Genomic DNA, 20,981 nt, shown 5'->3' with positions numbered 1-20,981 from the left:
GTTCCAATCTGCATTCCCCAGCACCTAAAACAGTGTTTGACCATGATAACTACTCAATAAATATTTGTGGAGAAAATGGATGAATTCCCATATGGGTAAAAAGAAACAATCACATCCTTTACTAATGAGAGAGGAGGAAAAAAAAAAGAAAGAAAGAAATCCGGACTTAAAACAGTTTTTCATGAACAGATCCAATTTGCAAAAATGGAACTGAAGTTTAAAAGCTATTTTTCTTCCTGAAGCTCTGCTTCTGGGAAAATCACAGCTGCCAGCTTAGATGGTGGTTTTAACTGCCCAGTTACAAATTCTGCACAGTTGTACATATTGGCAGAGCTCAGCTTCCTTAAATGCTCTTGGATCGGTAAGGAAATGGTGATTTTCCTTATTGATTTAACGCCAGTTTTTCTTTTGTGAAAAATCCCGTGTGCTGCTCAATGGAACATATACAATAAAAACCGAACACTGGGGTGCCAAAAATTAAGTAAGTCACTCATGTTCCTCTTCAGTCGTGTGATGTTAAACCATTTCTGCTTTTGAGCAGGAATGTTCAATCATTTTCCCCTTTAAATTTAGCAGAGTGATTATTCCTCCTGGTGGATTGCACATATGCTCCTTTTGATCCATGCAATAAATAGCTCATTCCTGGATGAACTTTAAGCTCTGAAGGAATGCCTCTAAAATATTGTTTATGAATCGTAGGAGAAATGTTTCACATTCTTTTTATTCCAAAATGGTTACAGCAAACCACTCTCTCCAAGGTTCCTATTTTCCAAGAAGGCAGAAAAAGAACTTGGGGCCACGGCAGCTATGATAACACAATAATAATCATGCTTCCCATGGATTTTACTCAATGGTCTCCTAGAGGCTATAGTGGAGGAAAGCCACGGTCAGCAATTATTTTCCGTGAGCAAGATGCTGAGCTAGGTCCATAGACTACAAAGAGTGGGGGGTGAGGCTTGGCTCCTATCCTCTGGAACTTACAAATTAGTCAGTGAACTAAGACACAGGCCACAAAGTGAAATTAATAGTCACTAATGAACAACATAGTAAGTGCCACACGGGACGCCGCAAAGGGCGGGGAAGCCAGACAGCGTTCCTAGGAGAGATGGTCTTGAATTTGAGTTGGATCTTTAGTAGGAGGGCTGGAGGGAGAAAAGGCAAAGAAGTAGGAATATTCATGGGTGCCATTGCCAGGGTGTCCCCTGGCTGAGGGGGAAGATGGGGCACATAGGGCAGGGGGTTAGATTAAGGACGGCCTCGAATGTCACTCCGAGAACTTGGTGCTTGATTCTATAAGGAAAGGGGAATCAGTAAGAGTTTTTGAGCAGAAAGGCTATAAGCTAAGCAGTGCTTTAGAGAAAAGTAATCAAGCAGGGATCCGTGCTATGAGTTTAATTGGGGGTGGGTAGCCCCGGTGGCCCAGCGGTTTAGCGCCGCCTGCAGCCCAGGGCGTGATCCTGGAGACCCTGGATGGAGTCCCACGTCGGGCTCTCTGAATGGAGCCTGCTTCTCCCTCTGCCTGTGTCTCTGCCTCTCATTCTCTCTCTGTGTCTCTATGAATAAATAAATAAATAATGTTTAAAAAAAAAAGAATTTAATAGAGAGTACTTCAGAATTGAGATAATGAGACCCTGACCCAGGCTGGCAACGGTAGGATGTCTTTATCATACAGTACATTCTCATGAGGACTTTTGAAGGGTTTCTGCGGAATCGCACCTGCCAGTCTCTGCCCTGTAAGCTGGTGATGCCACCGGTGATACCATGTGCTGCTTGGACATGGCCTCCTTCCTGCAGAGCCCCCACGGGTGGCACAGGGAACAGGCCCAGGTGTGGTCTATACACACGCCTCAGAGACCCTAGGCAACTTATTATATACAAGCTGGGAGGAGTCCTAGAGCCCACAGAGTCCGTGTCCTCAGTTTACTCCTACAGAAGGCAGCCCTTGCTCTGGTTCACGTAGCTCATCAGTGACGGGTGTGGGACGTGACAGACTGCATGTCGGCAAAGCTTCCAAAGCAGGTTCAAATTCTGCTTTGAGGTGTGTGTGTCTACAAATTCTGGCACGATCCAGAAGATGTTTAGTCCCGACCGAGGTGACTGAAGCTCCTTTTCTTTACTCCCTGCCCCCAGGTTCTCAGGGCCAGATCCAGTCCCCTGTCTGAGCCCCCACTTCATTTTTGTCAACTCCTGGCCTCAGGACTTTCCCGAACACCCTCAGGGGGCTTCTAGCTCTCTGCTCCCTGCTGTTTCTTGGGTCCTGCCACCGGCTATGCTACCCCTTTGGAATACTTCATAGCCACAGCCAGGTCTCCCCATGTTCAGGAAACCCCTCTACACACATCATGGCCTCAGCTCCTTCCCTAGGTAGACTGAGGTCTCCCTCCTCAGCCCTCCAGGCCACCTTGCACAGGGCTCTCTCGCTGTGTCTCCATATCTTATAATTGCCTGTTTATGTGCCTGCCTCCCACCCTACTACTGTGAGCATCCTGAGGGCAGGGACTGTGGGTGTGCATCACTGAACCTCCAGCATCTAGCACATTCTAAGCCACACACTGGCACACACCAGGCATTCGGATGTCTGATGAATGAGTGAATGAATGAATGACATTTGCCTTCCTGGTGCATTCATGTATTTAATAAACATTTATTAAGCAATTCCTTATGATCAGCACTGTGGTAGTCACATTTAAATGTCAAAATATACCAAAGCACTCAAGTTTCAAATTATGTGTGCATAAATTATGCACACGGAATGTTAACACGCACACGCAGCAGAGACGGCACACGCATCTACAAATACCAGAGCGAGCAAATGCAGTAAACTGCGTGCCAGATGTCCCTGAAATTTACAAAGAACCAAGAACCAAAAATGACAGTTAGCTCCATAAGGCCTGCAAAAGAAAAAAAGAAAAAACGTAAAAGAACAAAAGAACCTCCAGCAGAAGGAAGTGGCTATGGGTTTTTTTTCTATGCACTAGAGCTGGGGGGTGGGGAAGATGTACAAAAGCATTCGATGCTGGGCAGGTTCATGTAAGTCTGAGTTCCTCAAGGGTTGGCTCTTAGGAGCTGTTAGGAAAATTCATTGCCATGCACGAGTTGGGAGGGGGACGGTTTTTGATTCCACCGGAAACTGTTAATGGGGACTGCCCTAGTGGCCCCTCGTTGCTTTGCCTGTTAGAGAGACAGCAGGTTCACCCAAGCAATTCTGGTGCTCTGATCACTGCCAATTAGGGGAGCATTGTCTGGCTGCCATAATCAAGTGAGTATAAATATATTTATTGTGATTGGAAGGGGGAAGGGAGACAGCAGAAAGAATGAGGCAGAAGCCGTCATCACCCCTTTTCTGGCTCCAGCCTGGATCAGGCTGAGCATTTCCGTCACCTGGTGCGTGGGGGGAAAGTGGTCACTGGCTTGGGAGGTGGGCAGGGTTGAGAATTCAAGACTAGAATTGCTTTTCCCAGAAGGGGCCCTGCCTCTCCTTGCTTCCCCCCCTCGCTTCTTCCCCCTTTTCACCTTTGCTTCAGTGGAAGCTGAAGAGAGAAGAGAAACCAGAGGCCACGTGGGTCACGTTTTCTCTCTGCCCCGCCTGCCCTATTACCTCCACTGAGCTTCCCGGCCCTTCCCTCCCCCGGCCCGCGGGCATCAGTTTGTCTGGCACGGGGTTTATTTCTTTGTGGGCTGGAACTTTTGCAGGAAAATCTGCGATGTGTCTCGGAGCTGGGGTTGAAAGACCCTGATAAAAATAGTTTCCTGCCGTGGACTGCTAGGGGAGGGATTTAGGGGAGGGATTTCTCACGTTTAAACGGCTCCAAAGGGAGGCACGTTTAGTCACATCTGGTGGCATTCTTGTCTGACTGGAGAGCGGGGTCTGTTCAAGCATCTGCAAGGATTTAAAAATGCAGCCTGCATCTATTCAGCCCCAAACAAATGGCTGGGTCGGATACAAACGGCCAAACCACACTGTCAAGGGAAAAGGTCTATGAAGGAACTGAGGCTGAATTTCAACTCCGGTCAATGCGGGCCTAGTCCATCAAGCACATGACTTTGGTTTTCTCACCCTTGACCTTGATAACAGCACTTGTAGAGCTGAGTTGATTTCAGCTACTTCCCTCCACCCTTGTCCTGTGAATGCTGCTCTGGCTCAGCACCTGGGGGGCAGGAGACCCTTTCCAAGGGCTATGACGGAGGAAGGACCCTCCTTCCCCTACCTCTTCCCACTGTCCTGTTCCCTTCAGCCTATAGTTGGACTTCACAACTGTGAATTGCCCTCAGCCTGTCTTCTCAAATTTGACACGAACTATTATATTACTGGTAGCACAGATATGGTACGTGACAATGTAAGGGGAGGTGTAGATGCACAAAATAAATTTGTGGAGATCACTCAGCCTGAAGGCATCTGACCATCCTGATCCAGCCTGTTCTTGCTAAATTTTTCCTTCTTCAGCTGCTCAGAAGTTGTCAAGGCCAATTGTCAAATTCTTTTCACCCAGCTACCAGAAATGAGTATTTTGCTGAATTTTCAGATCTTAATGGACAAAACATTTCATTTTTCTACGTTCTACCTCTTGCCAGATATATTGTTTTTTGAGAACTAGAACTCATTTATACCCAAGGGAGGAAAAAAAGTCATTCCATATTTACTGATTAACAAATCACCACTTAGAGAAAAAATACAGAGGAGCTCTCACCTCTGTTAATAAATGGATTATTTGCCTCGGCTGAAGCCTGGCTGATGGACAGCCACTGTTCCCTTCAAGTTGGCTTAATTTTCTCTTGCTGGTTTTTATTTCCTTGAAGCGAAGAGGTTTCTTGATTCTTTCTTTGTTTGCTTCTGCTTTTGAGGAATGTGCCTGTATCCTTTGGGTTTGTTTTTTTGATAAGCTGGTTCGATGAAACCCCTCACATTTATTGAGGAGCCTGTCGTATTGGATACTGTGAGTTCCTCTGAAATAATCCCAGCTCGAAAGTTGGATGGACTCACTCATCTGAATGCTAACTCCCTCCTAATCCATTGGTTTTCTGCTGTGTAGATGGGGGGTGGGGGGGTAGGGGGGGCATGAAACATGAAATAGCCATCTAACAAGACTGCCTGTCAGAAACTGAGCCTGGGTTCAGTAGTCAGTGAGACCTGGGTTGTACAGCAACCTCCCTTTCTCTTCAGTGTCATACAGTCCTCATTACAGATCCTGATGGGGACAGCAGAGCAGTTCTTTTCTTCTGTTCTTCATCCTTTTCTATAACAAGAAGCCAAACAGATAGTGAAGAGTCTGGTCTGACCACATAATGTTGGTACAAGTTACAGATCACTCTAAGAACGAATTTTTGACCTGAGCATTGAGGTGGCATTTAGGTGTTATATTTGATGCATGTCATTTAGTTACAGGCATAACTAAACACACATAAAGCTCTTGAACACACATAAAGCTCTGGACCTGGTTGGACATTACATCTTGCCTCATTTTGACTCTTTTTAGTCAGGGTGCTTCCCGCTAGGAAGTGGTAAAAGAAAAAAGTAGAATTCCAGTTAATAGAATTGTACCAATGTCAGTTTCCTGGTATTGATGTTGTACCATGGTGATGTCAGATGTCAATCTTGGGAAGAGGATGAAGAAGACAGGGGATCTCTCTGTAATATTCTTGCAATTTCCTGTGGCTCTATCATTATTCCAAAACAGAAAGTTTAAGGAGAGAGACAGTATGGGATAGCAATTGGGAGAGATGGGTCTTCATTTTGGTTTTACTTCTTGGCTGAACAAATATTTACATTTTGTTTGCTTCTTCTTCTTTGTTTGCTTTGTTTGCTTCCCCTTTTTCCAGATAGATTTTTGTGAGCAGTCAGCTATAAAAGTGCTCGTTTTTCTGTAGAAGAGAAAAAATGTAGAAAAGCCAAGAGAACTCCTGCCAACATTGGGTTAGAAGGCCTACTTCCTGTCTCTCTTCACCCTCTTTACCTACACAAACTTACCTCTGCATTCACACTTTATCTTTCTTTCCCATTCAAGAGGAGATACCTACAAATGAATTCCTTTACCTACACAAGGCATCCATCCCTTACGTGTGTTTCCAGAGCTTACTCTAAGGACATAATCGCCCCCATGTTGACTTCCTTCTAAGCCTGGGTTTTAATAATCATCTATATGGGAATAGCTTCTGCATTTATATGTCTGCTCAGACTTCTATGTTGAGAGCCACACCTATGCATCCAACCCCTGATTAGGAATCTCTACCTGGATGTTTTTCAAGCATTTCAAAGTCCTCCCAAATCATCTTTTCTTCCCATAGTGCCTTGTCTCTGAAAATGTTACCACCATCTACCATATTGGCACATTCTACAACAGCAGAAATATGAGAGCCATTCATTCTAGACCCATGCTGGTCAATATGGTAGCTGCTAGACATGTGTACTATTAAGTACCTCAAATATGCTTGCTCCAAGTCAAGATGTACTATAATTATAAAATACACACCAGACTTAGTTCAGAAAAAAGAATACAAAATATTTCAGTAATATTTTATATTGATTTCATGTTGAAATGATAGCATTTGGGATATGTCGTGTAAAATAAATTATTAAAAATAATTTTCCTTTTTTTAAAATATGTTACTGAAATATTTAAAGTTACATGTGTCGCTCACAGTTGTGGCTTGCATATTTCTGTCGGAGAGTGCTGCTCTTGACTCTTCTCTGCCTTTTAGCCATTGCCAGATGGTCAAAGTAATAGACAAGGCACAAAATTAGTTAAATACGCCTGGTGAATTTGAATCCTGGCTCCACCACTTTTTGACACATGTGACCTTGAACAATTTTTTAACCTCTTTGCACCTCACTTTTCTCATACGTCAGATGGATAGAACAACAGGTTTTATTCCTCAGGATCCTGCAGACTAAATGAGAAAACATGTAAAGCACTTACTATTGAGACATAAGCCCAAGCTCAAGGGAAGGAGCATAGTCTCTCGCTGTCGTATTTCAGGCCCTTGTGGTTTCTGGCCAAGACCACTGCAGTGGTTTCTTCATTTATAGTTTCACCCTGCCCCCCAATCCTTCATACTGCCACCAGATTAAACATTTCCTAATGCAGATGTTATCAACATTTTCATAGATTCCCCCTCACCTGTGGCATAAAGTCCAATGTTCTTGTCATGCTGTGCAAGGTCATCCATGACCTGCCTCCACCCAAATCACCAAGCCCACCTCCTGCCAATCCCCGGTGGTTATAATGAACACAATGGACTCCACAGCAACTATTTACAGGTATCATTCCCTCCATTGATGATGTACATGCCCTCTACTTGTCCATAAGACTCATCTCCCTTGGAAAGGGCCCCCTGGCCCCTCTTGCACCTGTACCCATCCCAATCTGGATTAGGAGCCACTCCTCTGGATTCTTCAACCACTGAGGTCTGGCTCTGTTACCACACTGATCTCATTTGTTTGGTCAACTTCTCTGTCTTTCCTTCAAAACTGGGACTCAGCTACGGTCTAGGACCACCTCTCTAATCCACTCTGGATTTCCATGTGGAGCACAATGCTTGACACATAGTGGGGCCCAGGAGATGACTGCTGAGCACATGCATGAAGCATAGGAGATACTCCTGAGAGAGAGAAGGAAAGTGAAAGCCCTGTGAGGTCAAGCAGCAGCAAATGTGAAGACCAGACCAAGGAGAAATTGCCACTGCTTGGCCATGCAGACAGAGTTGGGAGAGAAAAGAATCTGGACAAGGAGTCAGTAATGGAGGATTTGAAATGAAAGAGAATAAGAAAGAGAAGATCACAAAGGGAACAGAACCACATTAGGTACTGCTGGGGGTTCAGTAGCTTCCTCCACAGTGGTTCCAGGAAGAGGCCAGGCTCTAGAAAAGCACAAATCATAGTTAAAAATAAAAAAAGATGAGCTATCAGCAACCAAGTCAAGGATTATTTGTCATCAGGACTAGAGACATGGATAATACAAGTAAATGTCAAGCTGGTGACTACGTGATGGGACTACTAATAATTCACTGGGGCCGGTGCCCAGTAGTTTTTTTACTGTGGTGCAAATGCCAAGCATGGAAAAATTTGACAAGTTATAGATATGAGAAAGCAGATAGTGAATTTGAGAATAACAATGTGAAATGCCAGAATAATTATAAGAGAAACATCTGAATACATAAGAAGGCTTAGAGGATTCCTGTTTTATCACAAATACAGATTACAAGAAAATTCACTTACTGAAACAGAAATTCCAATCTATCAGACCCACTTACCAAACACGTAGTATTCCAGAATGCTGAACAGGAAGAGCATGCCTTTTGGTCCACACAACATGGAAAGTAGCAAATAACACACGAAAAGCAGAGAAGGTGGGAAGTATGACATTTTGTGGCTCATTCCATACATGAATGAGAGAATATGCACTTCTACATGCAAACCATAATCTTCTTAGGAACACCTAAGGCTTCATTCCAAGATCTGGAGTCTCATGACACAAGTTGGCCCACTCCCCAGTCTTTATGTCAGAGATCTTGTAGAGCAAGCATTGTGTGAGATGGCAGGCAGTGGGCAGAACAGAGAGGACAGGGTGGAAAGGTCAAATGATTCCTTGCCATTATTCTTTTTTTTAAATATTTTTATTTATTCATGAGAGACACACACAGAGAGAGAGGCAGAGACACAGGCAGAGGGAGAAGCAGGCTCCATGCAGGGAGCCCGATGTGGGACTCGATCCCAGGTCACCATGATCATGCCCTGAGCTGAAGGCATGTGCTAAACCACTGAGCCACCTGAGCTGCCCTCCTTGCCATTATTCTTAACAATGCACCATTTACCCCTATGAGATTTATGTGGACAGGGTAAGCATTTGGGGATATACTTATGCTAGAAAACTTATAGTAGAACATTTGTCTGAAATTCAAATTAAACTGGGCATTCTGTACTTTATCTAGCAATCCTTCCTAGTGAGGGATACATTTTCTCACTGATTTTTCCAGAGAGGCACTGCATCTCTCAGCCATCGGTAGCTATCATGGAATAGGCATAAAGTAGCAGGAGCTAGCAGGCATGAAGTGCTTGCTATATGCCAGGCACCATACTAAGTGTTTTGGATGGATGTCTTAAATATTCAAATATCTTCACGAGAATACTAAGGCAGGTACTATTATTATTATTATTCCTGTTTTAAAGATGAGAAAAATGAGACTCAGAGAGATTCAATGACTTGGTCAGGATCACTCAGGTAGCTAGTGGTGCAGCTAGGATTTGAACTCTGGTGGGTGGACTCCAAAAGGCCAGGTGCTTGCCCATGTAACTGAATGTGGCAGCAGCACCAAGCAAGGGGTAGATATGCTGAGTCTCCCAGAAGAAAAAGAGAGAATGAGAGTTTAGGGTATGACAAGGGCAGACCCCAAGTAAGGTTTAGGAGGGGCAGTTGAAATCAGATCCTATGCCTTCGTTTAAATTAGAAAAGTATGTCCCTAACTTTAGATGCAGCCCCACATCAGGACTCAAAGTTTAAGAGAAGAGCACTGGCTGTCTCCACTGCAACCTCAGCCACAGGCCCTTGTGCAGTAAACAGCCTGCACAACTGTACATAGCAGCCTGAGTTCGGTGGTGGAAGGAGGACCAGTGCAGAGGTGAGGATGCAGAAGGAGTGCTTAGAGAATAATGAGAAAGCATCCTGAGGCATGTTTGCATTGCATGGGTGTGTGGTATTCTGAAGTCTATTTAGAGAGATGTCACGGAGAAGAGATTGCTAAGGCCCAAAATGGCAACAGGAAAGTCTTGAGTGGATCTAGGAGGTAGCATGACAACATGGCATCAATGAATTCTGAATGGGAAAATGACTCTCAGATAAGGTGACAGCAGCCTATTTAAAAGACATAGAAGAAAACACAACAGACGGGAAAGGTGGACAAGAAATGGGGAACAGAAGACACAAAAGAGGCAAAGTGAGTGAAAAGGTGAATTTCTTCCACGTGGCATTTCCCCAAGTATGACCCTGGAACCCTGTTCTTATAAGGTTATCAGACGGCCATGTAAGGAAAGGGCCACAGGCACGGCCCAGTTTGATCTCAGCCAGGCGTTTGGTTGCATTTTTCACGAGACCCTAGAGAACAAAACGCAAGAAAACGTGAAGAATGATGACTACTTAATCTGGTGGGTTCAGAGCTGATGCTCAGAGGGTGCTGATGAGTTCATGTCAATCTGGAGGGAGTCATTCAGTAAGAAACTGAGTTCAGAGGTAACCAGTGAGCTTCTGATCTCACAGCTGGTGAATGAAGGAGCCAGGACGCAAGCTCAACTCCATCTGACTCCAAGCCCATGTTCCATTTATTATGGATAAAGACCAAAAAGGCATTAAGGTTGCTTGTGAGACAAGAGTCGGTAGAGAGACCAGAGGGGAGGAATACCAATGTGCTCCAGCTGAATCATGGACTGCAGAGCTGGCTGACGGCCAGGACCAAAACAAGATCAAAATCAAAAAGATTAAGTTTGAACCTCCCATTTGGGCTCCCAAAAGCCTCTCGCAAAAATGAAGTGGAGAGGCCTGGAGTGACCCCTCTTCACGCCAAGGAACCCTTGTGCTTTTGTCCCAAGGCTTGGCTGCCGGACCCCGAATGGCCAACAGAGTCAAGCATTGTTAAAAGCTCTGCTGCACAGAGAAAGTGATTTAATAGTATCTTCCACTCAGCCCAGCTCAGACCATTTCTTGAACGTTGGACTTACTTCTAGGTAACACTTTTTTAAGAAGAACATTGAACGAATGTTCTGGTGATGTTGTGTGAAGGAAATGACCAGGAGAGCAAGGAGTCTGAGCCTCGTCCCACAGAAGGTGGTGGAGGACCCAGGGATAGTCAGGCTCAGAAACAAGAATTGGGGTATTGTGAGATTCGTTCATACACTCAACTCTTTTATTTCTCCTTAGGGTAGAATTTGGACTGAAAATTATAGTGAGATGTTTGGTTCAATGTAGCCACCAAGCTGCTTCCACTTCCACCTTCCCTGTGCCCAGTCCCCATCATCTCAATAAATTAAGGAAAGACTGGATCAACTTTCTGGGTCATCTTCAACTTGGACAATCTAAGAGTTTTGGGGATCAAAACTGGCAGTTAGAAAGAAAGAGACTACAGTAAGCAAAGCAAATACAGGTGTTCCTCAGTTCAAGCAAACTCTAATTATGACCTTAATTTCAAAAAAAAAAAGAGATAAGAATATGATAACTATTCATCTGATGAAAGTAATGGGCAACATCTCTTCTCTTGGCAACTTTTTAGTACCTCTATGGGGTGACTTGATATCTAAAAACGTATTTACCTCCCCCTTTCGAGGGGTGGACTTATCAAATGAAGCCAGGTAAACTGTTGCAGGGGTTAAGGTCCACTTCTGCAAGGTTGGAGACCAGTGAACTAAAAAATAACCTGCATACCAATAATAAGTGGGGGCCTGGAAATATAAGTAAAAGTGACAAGCAGGTGTGGTCACAGAGTCATTTGCTTTTGTCCTCTGCCCAAATAAGAATTAAGATAGCACTGAGTGCAGACAGTGAGGGAGGGAAGAGGGTGCTGAGCTGACTCGGTAACGTTTGGGAGTGATATTACAGCCCTGGTGACCACAGAGCAAGAAGATGGAGGCTTTCAAATATATATATGATAAATGAGCCAAGTGTTCAGAGACCAAATCAATAAACAGTGAACAGACGGGAAGATCATGAAGGCACCATAAAACCCTGGTGATATATTTGAAGAGAAATCATGATGTGAATAGAAATTAGAAAGTGAATGGGGGGTGGGGGGTGGAGGGGAGGAGAAGCCTGGAGATTTGTAAAATGTCTGTCTGTACATCTCCATCCTGCCTCCACTCATATCCACCACCAACCCTCCTGCCCTTCTTGTAGGGTTCCCTGAATCATTTCTGATTGGGGGGTGCGTGTTATCTTTAATGCTTCATTCTTGTTTGGATTTCACCAACAGGATTCATGGTGTTTCATTGCTTTAGGGAACAATCAGGGTAACACAAGAAAATGGCAAGATATCTCAGTCTGGCGCCAGAGTGGGGCTGGAAGGAACAGCTCCGGCGGGCTTGGTGGGCTCTTCCTGTTTCATTTCTGTCTCTGTTGTTTTCACGGTGTCATTTCAATAAGAAAAGTGTAGGAGACGTGAAAACAAAAGACCTGAGGTACACTTGCTCTCGCTAGATTCACGGTAAGTCACTGGCATTCAGAGGAGAAAGGAGACAGAGCTCAGAACAGAAGCAGACTAGCTGGTGAGGAATGTTGATGGTGGGAGAGGTTAGAGACCCGTGACCTTGAAAGACAGCAAGAGAGAGAGAGAGCAATGGAAGGGAAAGGCAAGGAGAAGGACAGCCCCACGTAGGTTTATTCACTGAGATTGCTTCCATTATCTGCAGTGGCCTCAAAGCACAAGATGGCTTGGTCGGAGGTCAGCCGGGTTTATTGCAGGCTTTGCCTCTTTGACCAAGGAATGATGGCCTTGAATTTTGTGGGTACGTGAGAATTGTGCCCATCAATTTCTTGGCTGAAGGACAGCCACCCAGGAAGGTTCAGGGGGCCCCGAGCTCGTTAGTAATTATCCTGAACTAGTGCAGGACTTTTCGTTTTTGCTGGTACGGGCAGGGGCATCGTGCAGAAGGAAAGAACAGGGGGCATGGACGGTAATCGCTCCCCTGTTCCCCAGCTATAAAACGTGTGTGGCGGTCGTGGTCGTAGGAGTAATAATGATCAGAGTCATAATCATGTTGCAAAGTGCATGGGAAGCCCTTGGCCCGTGATAGATCACATCGATACATGAAACTTAGTCCCAGCTGGTTCTTGTCTCTGGATTTGGGTGAGGAGTGGGCCCCGTGGGCCCCCCAGGTAGCTGTCCTGGGGTTTCTTTTACAGAAAGCCACGCGGTCACTGAGCTCCAGGCAGATGGCAAAGCCTAGAAGCTAGAATAGTTTTCTGTTGCTCAGCCTTCCATCACCCCACTGCCCTTTGGTTCGTGCTGCCTTTTCTCTCTACTTAGGAGACAGTCTTGATTACAACATGCTGTGTGTCCCATCTTCTGAAATCACTGCAGCCAGAACTTTACAGTGAGTAGAGAGAACTCAGTGTTTCTGCGCCCCCCCCCCCCCCCCGCCGCCCCAGGGCAAGTGAAGAAAACTTGAGACTTAAAAAGCTGGAAAGAGGCATAGGCTTGGTGGATTTTTTTAAAAGATTTTATTTATTTATTTATTCATGAAAGATACAGAGAGAGAGGCAGAGACATAAGCAGAGGGAGAAGCAGGCTCCCTGAAGGGAGCCCGATACGGGACTCGATCCCAGGACCCTGAGCCGAAGGTAGACGCTCAACCACTGAGCCACCCAGGCGTTCCTAGGCTTGGTGGGTTTTTGAAAAATGGTTTTGAAACTGTTTTCTCTACAAGAAAGGAGAGTAGATAGATGAGAAATTATTGGAGAGACACTGAACTGTCAGACTCCATAGATGGGCCGGGAGGTCACACCCTGTCCCCGGACAAACTGGAAATGAGGATTATTATCTGAATCCTTGATTGTAGAGCCTGAGGCACAGAAGACCTAAGGTCCACACACACACACACACACACACACACACTCCCCCTGCACTGGCAAGGAAGCAGCTGAACTGAGATCTGAAACCAGCCAGGCCCCTGCACCTCTGCGATGGCTGGCAGCCTCACCTTGCAGAGAATGGCAAGTTAGGGGAAAAAAGAATAGAAGTTGCTTGAGTTTGTCCACTGAAAGAAAAGGTTATTCTTCTTACAAAAAGTTTGAGGACAGGTGAAATTTTATGTGACGTGCTTTGACCTTGAAAAAAAAAAGAGGGGCACCTGGCTGGCTCAGTTGGTGGAGCATGCAACTCTTAATCTTGGGTTGGAAGTTTGAGCCTCATTTTAGGTGTAGAGATTGCTTTTTTTAAGACCTTATGGGGGCACCTGGGTGGCTTAGTGGTTGAGCGTCTACCTTTGGCTCAGATTGTGATCCCAGGGTCCTGGGATTGAGTCCTGCATTAGGCTCCCTGTGGGGAGCCTGCCTCTCCCTCTGCCTGTGTTTCTTTTTCTTTTCTTCTTTTCTTTTCTTTTTTTCTTTTCTCTTTTCTTTTCTTTTCTTTTCTTTCTTTTCTTTTCTTTTCTTCCTTTCCTTTCCTTTCCTTTCCTTTCCTTTCCTTTTCTTCTTTTTTTAAGATTTTATTTATTTATTCATGAGAGACACAGAGAGAGAGAGAGAGGCAGAGACACAGGCAGAGGGAGAAGCAGGCTCCATGCAGGGAGCCTGATGTGGGACTAGATTCCGGGTCTCCAGGATCAGGCCCTCGGCTGAGGGTGGCGCTAAATTGCTTAGCCACCCGGGCTGCCCTCTGCCTGTTTCTGCCTCTCTGGGTCTCTCATAAATAAAGAAAATCTTAAAAAAAAAAAAAAAATTGTACAAAAAAAGAAAGAAAGAAAGTTTCATTTAATGTGCCAGACTGGTGTTGATTATCAAAGAGCAGGATGAAAAAAAAAAAAAAAAACAGAAGGAGGAAGAGCAAATGACTCTCATTTGCAGGGGAGGGGACCCACACAGGGACAATCCCTCCCTCATTTGTCTCCACCTTCTTCTACTCCCTTCTCCTTGCCCTCCCTTCCCAACCCAAAACAAACAAACAAACAAACCTTCAGCAGGAAAAGAGGAGCTAATTTAAAAAGAGGAAAACATCCCTGAGACCTGTGAGAGCTCCTGAATCCACAGCGACTAGTAGGCATCTACAGAACAGAAATTTGATTAAATGAAGATATAAGGGATTTAGAGGGACTCTCCAGTTGCATCAAGTTTGTCTATATGTCTTTGAAATATATTTATTTGGCTTCCAAACCTAAAGACAAGTGCCTCCTAACTGAGGAGATAGTACCCACTCAGAAAATAGGAAGACATCAAGGCAAGGCCAACTAGTAGATTGAAACTCTAAGCAGTCGGGAGAGGGTTGGCAGGAGGTGCAGTGGTAGAGAGTGCCCCCAGGTCTCAACTCTCGCCCCAGGACCCACTACCCCTTAGTTACCTGTCATCAGAGACAGCTCTGTTGCTGTTTTCTGTTGAAGCGAAGCAGCCAGAGGATGACTGATACATGGGCAAGACAACTGCAGGCGCAATGGAGCACACCCCGCAGGCTTCTTCCTAAGCCACTTCCTTGCGTCCCCAAGACTGGTACCAAGAGGTCAGCCACTGAGGAATCGCTATTCTGGGATGGGGTGCAGACAGCCCCTCTAGTTGCCTGAGTTTGCCCCGCCGGTACTGCCAGGAGAGTTTATGCCTCCTAGGGGACTTTGGAGGGGGAAATAACGAGTCACCTAGGGACAAGAGGAAAATAAGAATGTCTCATGTGTGCAAAACCATTTAAAATGGAGGCTTTTAGAGGGTACTAAAATCTCAGGCAACCACCCAGAAATGGTTTGGGGAGTATATTCTACTTGTCTTTGCATACTTTGGTTGCAATAAAGTCAGAAATGCTTATATGCCATGGAGAGAACACCTGTGGACACAGGCCAGGTCCTCCTGAGAAGGCTGTTTATTCCCCCCTGGGGTCCAGCACCTAAAAATAAATGGTCCTGCAGCTCTGACTGGGGAGGTCTAGATGAGCGTGGGAGCTGCTGGTTGTCAATCTTTGAAAGCAGAGGCCCCTGATCGCCATTGCCAAGTATGTGGCTATCTGCAAGCTTGGTGCTGCCATCATTCAACTGCCACTTTACCCTCTACTTGCCGGCACAGATCCGAGTCTCCAGAGAAACCAGAAGGAGGATCTTACTAGAATAGGATTTGGGTTTTTATTTTTTTATTTTTTTTTTAAGATTTTATTTATTTATTCATGAGAGACGAGAGAGAGAGAGAGAGAGAGAGAGAGAGAGAGAGAGAAAGAGAAAGAGAAAGAGAGAAGCATGCTCCATGCAGAGAACCTGACGTGAGACTCGATCCCTGGACCCCAGGATCATGCCCTGGGCTGAAGGTGGCACTAAACCACTGAGCCACCTGGGCTGCCCTGGGTTTCTATTTTAAAGGCTCCAGGGATGAGTTAGAAGTAATTCAAGAGCAGGCACAGTAAAGAAATGTGTACACCGTGTTAGACATTCAGCAAAAAGGTTAACATTTCCAACATGGCCAGCTGATTAAGAGCTATTCTGTAAGCAGGGATTCCACTGGTTTAGAATAGAGCAAAAATCTTGCCATCTGAAAACCCAAATTGAAGAAAGGCCAGCCCTTGATCTCTTGACCATGCTCAGCCTTTTTCTTTCCTTTTTTTTTTTTTTTTTTCCTACTGCCTTTTCCGGAATAGATTGATTTGGGTCTCTGGGAGAATATTTAAGCAATAGCCGACAGGTAAATTATAGGTAGTTGTCCAACCTAAGCTTACAAATTTTCAAGGAGGGCCATCTATGACCTCTCTCAGTGTCCTGTTCCTATATTCAACACTCAGGAAAAGGTGATAAACTAAGACAAAAAGTCTCCAACCACAGATGTAGGGTTCAGATAAAAAAGAAAAACACGCAGTAGGGGTTTCAGGAGAAATCAATCATTAACCTAGAATGGAAGCCAGGAGTGAGGACTAGTCACTTTGAGATGAATAGGACCACCTCTACTCAGGGAATTCAAGCAGCAGGATACGGAGTAGGAGCCGATGATTTCCAATTCTTGCCCAGCAGAGCCATTCTGTATTGTATGGGCTTTGGACTCCTTGAAATGATCAAGTATACATGCCTTAAAACACACGAAAGAAAGGAGGACAATCACCAAACCTGTCTAGATAAAGGTTGTGGGGACTCAAGACGCAAAAAAAATGAGTTACAGGACAGAACCGATGGTTTGGGGTGCACCATTGCCCTCTGTTGGATTAAATAAATCAGACCTTTAGTGCGGGTGTGTGTTTTATTATCCGGCTGAGTTTGCTGAAAAGTCAGGGCACTTTTGAGTGGGAAATTAATTTGTCCTTGTAAATGGGTCCTCAGTCTGCTGTCCCTGCCCTGAGGAAACCCATTACAGTTGTAACTCTCTGATGGCAGGTTGCTCATCATGTTTTCATTCACTTAATATTTACTAAGTGCCTACTAAGCACTGGTTGGATATTGTAGAGAATCTAAGAATAAATAACACCAACACCTGTTACCATTTGTGGAATGCCTACTGTGAGCCAGTGTCTTTACACACATGAATATACAACATCCCCATGAAGTCAACGTGGTCACTCCTGTCTAATGGATAAAGAAACAGGACCTTTGGAAAATGAATGGCACATCCTAGACTTAAATCCAGGCCCATCTACTCCTAAACCCACACTTAGTTCACTAAGCCACAGCTCTTCCCCTCAGGAAGTTTGCAGACTACTAGGACAGGCAAGATACAGATAAAAGCTTCTGTATCAGAGGTTCACACACCATGGCCAGCAGGCCAAATTCCACCCATCACCTATTTTTGCCCATGAGCTAAGATGGTTTTTATATTTTTAAGTGTGGTTAGGGGAAAAAAAATCAGAACAGTAAAACTTTGTGGCATGTAAAAATTGTGTGAAATTCAAATCTCAGTGTCCACAAATAAAGTTTTATTGGAACCCAGCTATACCCATTCAATTCTCTTCTTTCAGGCTGCCTTCCTGGCTATAGCAGCACAGTTGAGTGGCTGTTTGATGATTCCTATTCTACACTCCAAGGTGGAATGTTATATATCAATAGGAGAGGCTTTTAAAAAGCTTTCTGGGGGATCCCTGGGTGGCGCAGCGGTTTGGCGCCTGCCTTCGGCCCAGGGCGCGATCCTGGAGACCCGGGATCGAATCCCACGTCGGGCTCCCGGTGCATGGAGCCTGCTTCTCCCTCTGGCTCTCTCTCTCTCTCTGTCTCTCAGTCTTTCATGAATAAATAAATAAATAAAATCTTTAAAAAAATAAAAATAAAAATAAAAAGCTTTCTGGGAGTTAAGAAAAGAGGAGACTAACATTTATTTAACCCATGGTGAGAGGTGCTAGAAGGATATACAGGTGTGCTCTGCCTTAAGGCTTGATGTGTGGGGATCCCTGGGTGGCACGGCGGTTTGGCGCCTGCCTTTGGCCCGGGGCGTGATCCTGGAGACCCGGGATCGAATCCCACGTCAGGCTCCCTGCATGGAGCCTGCTTCTCCCTCTACCTGTGTCTCTGCCTCTCTGTCTCTCTCTGTGTGACTATCATGAATAAATAAATAAAAATCTTAAAAAAAAAAAAAGACTTGATGTGTGAAAACCCAGATTTTAGGACAGATAGATTAAAAGATAGTTATTTGTATAACAAATTTTCCTTTTCATTTTGTAAAGGGATTCGCCATGGGGTTCCTTTATAGAATAAGCCTCTAAAATGCATGCTAATATGAACCCACTTACAAATACTCTAGTCCTAATAACTTTTCAAGAACGTATCTATTGTGTACAGTGAGGCTTAGCTAGAATCTTTTTTTTCTTTTTTTTCCTAGCAGGGTAAGGTTTCCTACTTCTGAAAAGTAATGGAGCTGACCTTGTCAATTTAGGAGGAGAGTAAGCACTCTGCCTTCCCATTGACTCCAGGAGGGGCTTTGCCTGACAAGTAGAAAGGCTGTAGGTTCCAAAGATCTGCATTATGTGGGTCAAACTGCCAGAAGAATTTTGCAGTTTTAGCCAAGCTCCTCTTAGTAGCTGCAAAGTCCTAACATGTAAATTCCTTACTGTTTTATCACTGCATTTCACACACAAGATAAATTAATAAAAATTATGTTTGTTGTTACCATCCTGATAAATCTGCTACAAACAATACTTAGACGGAGCAGTGTTTCTCTCTTTTAAAAAAAATTAGCTTAACAGAATTACAACATAAACTGGTACAAGTCACATAATATTTAAATTAGAGTTCTCTCCAGCAAAATAGGAAGTGGTGTTGCTGACTTGATTTAGGACCCAGCTCCTTCTTTCTTTGGGTCCTGAGCCTGAATCTTCCAACAGCTTTGTGGTGTTATGCAATTGCTCTTTTAAAGAGATGCATAAAACGGAAGCTTTGGCTATTCATAGCCAACTTAGGAGGAGCTGAAATCTTTCAAGAAGTTTCTTGCCGGGTACCATTTTTGAGGGTAACTACATGCTTCTGAACACATCCAATTAATCTGGATTTTACATGGGGGCTCTTTTAAAAAGCTATCTTGTGGTTTTTATTTTCATCCTCCGCGGTGACTGTATTTTAGAAGTAGACAAACATTCCTGGTATATAAGGCTGAATATTTTTCAGGTTTTTTTGGAGGTAAAAGAAGCTTAAATGGAAATGCAGGGGCAGAGAAAATCGTGCCTGGGGAAGTCCTGTGCAGTGCTGCCAAGTGGCGCAGCAGATCTGTGTCATGGGGCTGCTAATGGATATTGCACGCAATTCATAAAGGGGCAAAGTGAGAGAGACGCAGAGGGGTGGCGAGAAGCAGTGCTAGCATTAAGGGCAGGAGCCCTGCATGGTTCTGAGGTAGGATTTCTGGATAAATGGCATCATTGACGGGGTCGGGGTGGGTGGGGGAGGCTCCAGGAGGTGGCTTGACTGCCCTTGGACATTGTCACCTGTCATTCACGTTCTCGTTCTGTAGCAGGCATTTCAGCCATTTCTGAAGCTGATCACTGAAAGGAAACGCACATTTAATCCATGCGTGAGGTTCTTTAAAGAGATGTCTTTCTCCTCATCTCTCAGGTCAGAAGCACTGTAACTGCACACAGCAGCTAGAAGGCTCCACCGCATTCTTGAACACTTGAGCTCTTGAGCTGGCTGCACTTTCTCCCCTGTCCCTCCTCTTTTCTCTTCTGTCTTAAAATTGTTGCTACCATGTTTTTAATATGTATATATATATATATATGAATATATATAGGAATATATATATAGGAGTATATATATATTATATATTTTTTATATATATTTTTATATATATTATATAATATAATATATATATATATATATAGGAAGGTACAGACTATACAACAAATGGATAAATACTGAACCAAATATGTTCAGTTTTCTTTTGCCCTGGTGGTAATTTAAAAGTTTTCAAAATAAAGACTAATGGATATAGAAAAATAGGATAGAAATCTCCATGCGTTTTTATGATCAAATAGAAGACCGACCCCTGGGGGTGGCACTGCTATTAGGGAAGCAGGGAATGGTAAATTCAAGGGGACAAATTACAAAGCCCTGGGTTTTGAATGAAAATAGAACACACCCCTCTCCCCACTGAATGTCTCCCTCCTACCAAACAGCATCTGAGCAGATTTCATTTCACAAATGGAAATGGGACGCACACAATTTTTTTCAAAGTGATTTCATGAAGAGTGGGCCTGTTTAATTGGGTTTTCGAAGTCAGGATTAATATTATAAGCTAGGGAGTTCTGCGATGTGCCATACCACCTGCCTCCTGGGGAAAGGCAGGACAAAGAGCTGCTTCTCAGAAGCAATGCTACTTCTGCCTCAGTCTTCTCACTGAAGCAGCACACAGCCAGCCTGGACCAAGTACCCAGGCTGGGTCCAAGTTACATGTAACGTAGGAAAGATCTTCCCAAGCTCAAGGTCATATCTAGAGCATGCCTTGGATATTTTTTCACCCCTAATTTATGTGATTTTCTAATATGTTTAGCATTTGCCCTCCTCTTGTCTCCATCATGCTTATTAAGGTAAATTTGCATAGAAATGGGATCTTAGTTTTCAGGACCATTCACCTGACACTTGCTCTCCTGAGGTGACCAGTATCCGCTGTTGATACCATGATGGTGACCTGCAGACACCACATCTTCCCGCAAACTCAAGGCAAGGCCTTAATTAGGGGAGGCCTTTCATGTTAAAGCCACGGGGTGAAGCAAATCAGCAAAAGCATTTAGTGCTCACTAAAGAGAGCAGAATACTCCATTCTGTTGAGTGGGTCACCCGAGGTCACAATTTTAATTTGCCTTAGCTGGACAGATCCTGAAGAAAGGGTACAAAATATATATATATTTTTTTTGAAATA

At 44.3% G+C, this 20,981-nt stretch overlaps 1 protein-coding gene across 3 annotated transcripts in view; it reads left to right on the top strand.

The window, feature by feature from the left end:
* Nucleotides 1-20,981, top strand: part of GRAP2 (GRB2 related adaptor protein 2) — a 63,922-nt gene that overhangs the window by 20,263 nt on the left and 22,678 nt on the right. Inside the window, exon 1 of one of the 3 annotated variants that reach the window (XM_077914439.1) lies at nt 3,021-3,259. The exons of the other annotated variants lie outside the window; for them this stretch is intronic. The gene's annotated coding sequence lies outside the window, so the exon portion shown is untranslated. Of the gene's footprint in view, nt 1-3,020; nt 3,260-20,981 lie in introns of those variants that run through there. 3 annotated transcript variants of the gene reach the window in all.

Source organism: Canis aureus, chromosome 11 (genome assembly GCF_053574225.1).
Source record: "Canis aureus isolate CA01 chromosome 11, VMU_Caureus_v.1.0, whole genome shotgun sequence".
NCBI classification, from domain to species: domain Eukaryota; kingdom Metazoa; phylum Chordata; class Mammalia; order Carnivora; family Canidae; genus Canis; species Canis aureus.
This window is presented reverse-complemented; position numbering and strand designations above follow the sequence as displayed.